The sequence below is a fragment of the Solanum stenotomum genome, chromosome 4 (genome assembly GCF_019186545.1).
Source record: "Solanum stenotomum isolate F172 chromosome 4, ASM1918654v1, whole genome shotgun sequence".
Classification (NCBI taxonomy): Eukaryota; Viridiplantae; Streptophyta; class Magnoliopsida; order Solanales; family Solanaceae; genus Solanum; species Solanum stenotomum.
The window spans coordinates 36728745-36737095 of NC_064285.1; the positions used below are offsets into that span (position 1 = coordinate 36728745).

At 34.6% G+C, this 8351-nt stretch overlaps 1 pseudogene; it reads right to left on the reverse strand.

Moving 5' to 3' along the window:
• Positions 1–2737: 2737 nt before the first annotated feature.
• Positions 2738–7098, reverse strand: LOC125861465 (putative late blight resistance protein homolog R1A-3; annotated as a pseudogene).
• Positions 7099–8351: the final 1253 nt, after the last annotated feature.

Consider the following 8351-nt stretch of genomic DNA (forward strand, 5'->3'; position numbering starts at 1 on the left):
TGGCTAGGCAATTTTCATTGCCATCTTCTTTAGTTTCCTCTTTGTTTTTGTTCTCCCTCTTCAACTTTCTGCAGAACTTCTTTGTGTGCTCTTTCATGCCACAATGATAACACTCAATATCCTTAAGTCTGCCTCTGGATTTGCTCCTATTTTGTTCTCTATTTTGAGAACCACGAGTTTTGTTTCTCCCCCTAGAGCCAGTTATTAGGACATCCGACGAACAAGAACCTTGGGATTTTCTTCTCATCTCTTCGTTCAAGACACTACTCTTGGCGGAATCCATTGAGATCACACCATCCGGAGCAGAATTTGACAATGAAGTTCTAAATGTTTCCCAAGAGTCTGGTAGGGAACCAAGTAAAAGCAAGCCTTGAATTTCTTCATCAAATTTAATGCCCATAGCAGATAACTGGTTCATGATCCCCTGAAAATTATTCAGATGGTCTGTCATCGGAGAACCATCATGATACTTTAAACTCAACATCTGCTTTATTAAGAACATTTTATTGTTGCCAGTTTTCCGAGCATACAAACTTTCAAGATGCTCCCATAGGGTTCGAGCATGTGTCTCCCCAGAAATATGGTTCAATACATTATCGTCAACCCATTGCCTAATGAATCCACAAACCTGTCTATGCAACAAATTCCACTATTCATCTGTTTTATTATCAGGCTTTACAGTGGCAAAAACTGGTTGATAAAAATTCTTGACATAAAGCAGATCTTCCATTTTTCCCTTCCAAATGGCATAATTAACACCATTTAAAGTAACCATTCTACTTGTGTTGGCTTCCATTGTTTATCCCCAAAAAATATAGATATTGCAAACCAAAGTAAATCTTTTCTGATGTGGAAGTTCAGACTGTGCTGCAACCATAGAGTATACTCAGATAAAACCTTGGCTCTGATACCAGTTTGTTGGGAAAAATGCGGACAAGCACAAAAATATATATGGTAAAAGTAATGGATATAAAATGGGAAAATAATGACACCAAAAATTTTACGTGGAAACCCTTCTAAATAAGGGAAAAACCACGGGCCAAGAGGAGCAACTAATATCACTATAGTAAGGAATTTTACACTATGTAGTCACGAATACAATATTCAAAGTGACTACTACACACTCAAAAGGAATAACACTATTTTGATTTCCACCTTACTAAAATATCGCTCACACTCTATTTTTCTTCACAGACTATTTTCTTATATAGTCTATGGAAACCTCACAGCTCTCTAAATATTTTACTCTCTCTGTGAATTTTGGTGTGTCTCAAATGAGGAGTCGAAGAGCTCCTTTTATAGATGCAATTTCATTGCACTATTCAAAAATCATGCCACCGAAAAATTTGCATTGCTGCAAAATTTGTTGACAAAAGAAAAAAGTTTGCAGCTATTGTTGACAAACAAATTCAGCCCTCATTTTCTTTACAACAATTGCAGCTGCAATTGTTGACCCAAAAAATTCAAGGGATGGAGCCCACAGTAAAAGGGTAACTCTTTTCTTGCTAGCTCCATAGTGTTGAGAAAATGCAAGAATTGTTAGTATATTGATTTCTTGGAAACCAACATATATATATTCAAAATTCTTTTTGTTTGTCATTTTAAAAGCTCTGGGGAATGTGGCAGTGTTGCAGGTCCTTTTTTGTCTGTCTGAGTGAGCAGGTATTGCTGTATTGGTGAAAGATGTATGTACAAATTTGTCTTGCTTTCTGAACAGAGCACACAGCATGCCGCCATATTTGTACACTCCTTACAAATTTTTTTTATGGTTCTTAGGCTGAGTTTTTGGTTTTTTCGTGTTGTAAACGAGTTAAATAATGATTTTTTCCGATTTGATCATAAATTTTTCATATATATTTTAAACATTTTAAATTATCAATTATTGTGACTTATGTTACTTTTTATGTAGTTTACAAATATATAAATTTCATTTCAAAAAATTGAAGATTTCATACGCAAATTCCCCGTCAAACTCAAATTGTTTGACTCTTGAAAAAACCAAAAGTGTCACCTAAATTGAAACAAAGAAAGTAATAAATAATATAGAAACCCAAATAGGTCCATGAAAGTCCAGCCTACTCTACCAGCATAAATGAACAAAACAAAGACATAACATTGAATTTTTTTAGACATAATCAACGATTTTCCATGTAATGTATTTGTGAAGTATATACAAATGTGAGTGTGAAAGGTATTTCCCAATAGTCAAAGAGATCACAATTCATACTATTTTTGAAGAGAGTAAACAACATAGATAGCTTTTGTACATGTCTCATACATATCATTTGGTGTTAAGCTACCAAAATCTTTGAATCTACATGCAAATCAGATTTCATTGAGGAATACTCATCTTTCAATTCAACTTGGTATTCTCTGCTGCTAAATATCTAAATTATTGATTGATGATTGGGAGGTGTTCTTTGTATTCAACAATATAAAAAACTTGTGTACATACAGAATTTTGCAGGTCTCGTGCTGCGTATAAGTTGTAAGATGAAGGGATTATAGAAATTAATAACCTAATTACAAAAACAAAAACGAAACAATGATTTTGACAGTGATACAGAAGGCAACAAGAAATCACAGTAAAAGACCATCTGATAGATAAAATTGGTCAATCAAAACAAACTTAGCAATCAGTAGTAGTATTACAATATAAGAGGATGCATAGGCGTTGCAAATAGACTGTCTGTGCTTTTGCTGCAGTTTTCAAATTCAAACAAATCCTCATGGTCAATTAACCAAAAGCAAGCATCAAATTCCATTGTTGACAAGCACATACTTGATTCATAGCCGACTTATATTCCTGTATTGAACATATAGTTTGCACATTAGATGCATATATATCGATACTGAAAAACAGAACAGATTTAGGAATTTGTTTCTACTTACTTGGGTAGTGATAACAATACGGTCACATCCTTCAATGGCTTCAACTTCTTCCTAAATTCTCACAGCTGAAGCCTCCAGAGACTTGTTGTACCACTTAATCAACTTAATTTGTTTCAGTGTTGGAATATCTGCAAAGCTAAGGGGGATCTCCACGAGGTTCTTACACCCGCTTATAACAAGTGTTTCAGGACCGGGAAAGGATTCCTCCGAGGCATTCCACCTTGAGATACTTAAGAACACCAATTTCAACAACTTTAGTTTATGGAACGTGACATCTCCAAGGCACCAATCTCCAATTTGAACACAATCGCATAATTGGAGATACTCCAGGCTTAGTAGTCCCTCAAGGCAGGAAGTCAGGTTTTCTATACGAGTCTCAATTAGTACCAACTTCTTTAAATTTGAAGGCAATTGTAACCCAGATACAATGAGGGGCAACTCAACGGAAAGGTGAAGTATTTGAAGCTGGCTAAGATTCTCCAATGTGAGACAAAAAGACCCTGCAGAATCATTATCGCCCTGATATTCAAATTCGATGTGAAGTTGTTGAAGATTAGGACACCTCCTTGATAACACATCCACCCTATCAATTGGAAATCTAACAATATTCTTTAATATACTCAAATTTTCCAATTTAGAGGATCCTTCAAATAACCCCTGCTTATCCTCTTCAAAATCAAATTCAGCTCTCCAAATCTCAAAATGCCTTAATTTTTCCGTTTCCCAAAAAGACGAAGGTAACATAGATTGCCACTCACTATTCACAATTAAAGTTTCAAGATGGGCCAGATGTGATTCTGGATGAAAATAGAATTAAACTGTCGAAACTGCAAGGTACTTCAGGTGATTTAGTAGCTGTTGACAAATAACGCACTTTATGGGAACTCAAATCCAAGACCTTAAGAAGTCGCAATTTAAGAATTTGACAGAAGGGAATCCCATCAATAAATTCTCCATCATTTATCATTATCAGTGACCTCAAGTGTTGGTGGAAAGGCTTCCGTGTTTTGGATCCGAGAGATGCAAACTTGGAAAGCTCTTTACTGAAACTGTAGCTCACTCAACTTTCCTTCCATTCAAAAGGTTGAAGCTGGCTACAATGCCCCTTCACTGCCAATATAAACCGTTCTTCTCTACTCTTCTCCAAGCAAAAATGAAGCACTACATCATGAACCTGACAATATTTGACCTTACCATTATATTCTTTCTTTGAAACCATTACCACGTTACTGCTAATGAGATCCATCAAGTGACCTTCAGCAGATTCAATGTTCTCCACAAAGTCTTCCGCTATCCATAAACTCATCAATTTAGACACTGCAATTCTTGCATCCTCTGAAAACATCCCCATATAAAGAAGACAAGGCTTTAAACAATCAGCTAAGTTATCAAAACTCAACTGCATCGTAGCCCAACTATATTATTCTGACTCACAATCAAGATAGTCAAATAAAGAACCTTTCACCTCATTCCACCAAGAATCTTCCATTTTCCTTTTTTTGATTATTCCAGCTACCAAGACAACCACTAGAGGCAGTCCTTTGCATTTTTCTGCAACTGCTTGACTCACATCTAGTAGGTCAGGCGGACAATCTTCCTTTTGAAACACATTATTCTGCAATAATTTGCAACTCTCTTATGTTGTGAGGAACAGAAGAGAATAGGGATCAGTATGATACTTGACTTGCTCACCCACTTTCTCAAGCCGAGTTGTTACTATTATTCTGCTTCTATTTCCAACATCAGGAAAGCAAAGCCTTAAGTCATCTCATGCCATAAAATCCCACATATCATCCAATACAATGAGATATCTCTTGCACATTAAGCTTTACCTCAACTCATCAGCAAGGATGTCATCCTTATCTCCCTTATCCTTGGAACTGGTAACTTGACTCAAAATCTCTTGTAATAGCTTTCTCCGGTTATAAGTTTGGCAAACAATGCACCATGCCCGAACATCAAAATGAGAAAAAGTGTTGTCACAATTGTAAACCTTTCTAGCAATTGTCGTTTTCCCTTGTCCCCTCATGCCTACAATTGGGATGACGTCTAGCTCATAAACCTCTAATCAGATACTGAATCATTTTTTCTGTGTCATTCCCAAAACCCACTATCTCCTCATCAGTCACAGGATTGCTATGTCGAGTGGGCAGGTGTTTAAATGGTGCTACCACATAGCAAGGCTTAAGAGCAACGTCTGCTAACCACATCTCAGTCACCTACGCATTAATTTTATTGATCTCTTTTAAGATTGTAGGAAGTGAGCAAAAAGTATGCCAAAACACATTATACTAAGCAGGAATAGAGTCAATGGCAACTTCAACTTCATATGCCAAATTGATAGTACACCTGTGAAGATCTTGAAGAATTTCATGTTCATGGTGCACCTTGGCGACATCTCTGAAAATGGATGATAAAGATGATAGATCCTTCTCTAAAATGGATGTAAGAGCTGATAGCTCTTTCTCCAAATTACCCAAAAGAGGTTTCATCAGGAAATCTAAACTAGATTTAGATTTCGACATCTCATTCAGTTTCTGTATAAGAGAATCCAGAAAGCTCTATCCACCAACAGTGGGGAACTGAGATGGAGTGAATTTAAGGATTTATAGTACGTCTCCATTTGTGCCTTTAGATCTTTAGTTTTCTCAAATATCTGTATCGAGCAAAGACTTATTTTGCTATTGTCATCTTTGTTTATAGAGCTAGGAAGAAGCTTTTGAATTACATATGAGTTAATATTTCAAATGCTCACTCAACTTTGAGTTGTTTACTTAGAAAGTCACTCAACTTTAAATTGTTTACTTAGAAAGTCACTCAACTTTGTTTTATAACTCAAAAGTCATCCAACTATTGATGTTTCACTTAGAAAGTTACCCAACTATTTATATTTCACTTAGAAAGACACTCAATCAATTTAAATAATTTTTTTATTAAATTTTATCTTAAACTATTTTTAAAGAAATAATAAGATATCTATTTTAATTATTTTATTGATCTGCTCCAATTATTTAATTATAATCTTTCTAAAAATAACGTAAAAAATGTAGCCAAAAAAAAAAAAGCTTTTCGCTTCTAGTAATTGTAAAACTAGAAATAAATTGTTAAAAGATTACCAAAAAGAAAAATTGGAATTGATAAGAAGTATAATTAAAAAAAAGGGGCAGTAATGATCTTCTACTATTTTTTTTTTAATGAAAAGGTAGTAAAAAATCAATAATTAAAATAAGCATCTTATTTATTTTTTAAATAATTTAATTATTTTTTGTATTTTAAAAAAATTTAATGAAAAGAATATTTAAATTGATTAAGTGACTTTCTAAGTGAAATATAAATGGTTGGGTGACTTTCTAAGTGAAACATCAATAGTTGAGTGACTTTTGAGTTAAAAGATAAAGTTGAGTGACTTTCTAAGTAAACAATCCAAAGTTGAGTAACTTTCTAAGTGAACTATTCAAAATTGAGTGACCATATGAGATATTATCTCAATTACATATAGAACATCACCCGCTATAGCTAAAACCTTGTCCATAACCTCATTCAACCAATTACCGTTAATTACATGATTTGCCACATCAACATCAAGGAAAATCAACAAGAACTCTATTGCTACATCAATATTTCGAGCAGAGTTATTATTCGGAAAGTTCTTGAGTGTTTTGTTTCTGAGATACATCAGCAGAGTATGGAGATGATGAAAAAATTCTTTTGTAATTTCTTGTCCTTGAAAGTTCTTGATTGAGTAAACTGGGAATCCTTTAGTTCACTGAGAAAAATCTTCTTCATTTCCAGCTCTACTAACACAATCAAGAATATTACATATGGAGGTTTATCAAAGAGATAATACTCATATGTGTCATATGTGTCGACCTCATCCTCATCTGTATCATCTACAAAAGCAGAAACAAGGATAACTGAAACAGCAAGATAGAGTTGTCCCTCGTTGTTAGCCATGAACTGAATTCGAGTCTCCAAACATTCCAGCTTCTCATGGTTGACGTAACCATTTATCTCTGTGTCATATAAGTATCTCAAAAATCCCATTTTCTTTTGAACAATTTTCAGTTGTTTTGTAAATTTGTGCATTTCAAGGTTTTCTTCAGGAGGGACATACCTAACTTTTTCCTGTAAAATCATCCATACATCATTTAGATTCTTGATCCTTCTTAGGTGATCTAACATTTCCTCAATTTCATTTTGAGCCATCTTCTAGTTAATCCATTGTCATTACTAAGAGGGTAGGGAACTAACCATTTACTAAGAGCAAGTAATGACTCATTATGTAGGTATACAATTTATGTATGAACATTATATTATATAATCATAACAACAGTACTATAGTGCATAATAGCAATATACATATACTGGGAGAAACTACTAAGATCTAGAAGACACATTACTACTTACATGATAGTGGTCGGAGAGAGGTTTCCCTTTCGGGAGTCCCCGAGTGACTTTGTAGCTACTTCAAAAACTAAACACTCACTCTTTTAACAAACTCACTTCACTCTTTTTTGTTTGAAGGGAAAGAAATATGTAAAGCTAACTCTTAAAACTAATTCTTCTTCCTTGCTATGCTCCGCTTGCTCTTGCTCTCTACCTTCTTGTTGCAAATGGTTTAGTATTTATAGGCGTGGATGGCTTTCTCTGGATTTAAAATTCGGATTTCAAAATGTTGAATAGTCTTTCTTTTACATTCCAGGTGCTCTTTGGGCCATATCCTCACATGGCTTTGAAAAATGTTTCAAATTTTTTTGTCCTCTTTATTTGTCAGTTTTATACTAGTGGTGTATTACGTCATGGCTTACCTGCCTTTCTTTGTCTTTTTTCTTGATTCATCATTGCTTATGTATTTTCTACGTGTCTAAGTTGTGTAACGCTATAGAGTCGAAACTCATCCCTGAGTCGTTGTCTTCGTTTGGGTCTTGAGAAAATTGTTCTAGGGATAGATTGTATTCACTTTCGTAATGGTTACTTCCTGAATATTCCGTGTCTGGAGTTTCTGGTTCGGGTTTTGAATTTTTACTTATGATTTCTTTGGTCTTTACACTAAGTAACTTCTGGAGGAAATTTTGTATCATTTGTTCAATTCTTTTGTCTTTCTTTCTTTATAACAAGAAACGTTTAGTCTTTTTTCCCTGTTCTGTAGTCCTTGTTATATTAAAACTAGCTGGTAATCTTCTTACACTTTTTGGCAAAGTGGCAACCATCAACGGATTTGATAAGTCTTTATCCGCTACCGTTTGAATAGGACTAGATGTACCTCTAACTAGTACTGTAACTTCTTCTACATTCTTTGGGGAATGTACACCCTTCTTATCCATTTTAGACCGAGATGGAGAACTCCTTTGTTCTTTTGGATGATCTTCTGTTTGTAATGGTTGGGTCTGATTGGTTTCAAAATGCAAAATTTTGATTCTTTCTTGTAAAAGGTAGATGTGTTGCGTCATTTTTTCTTT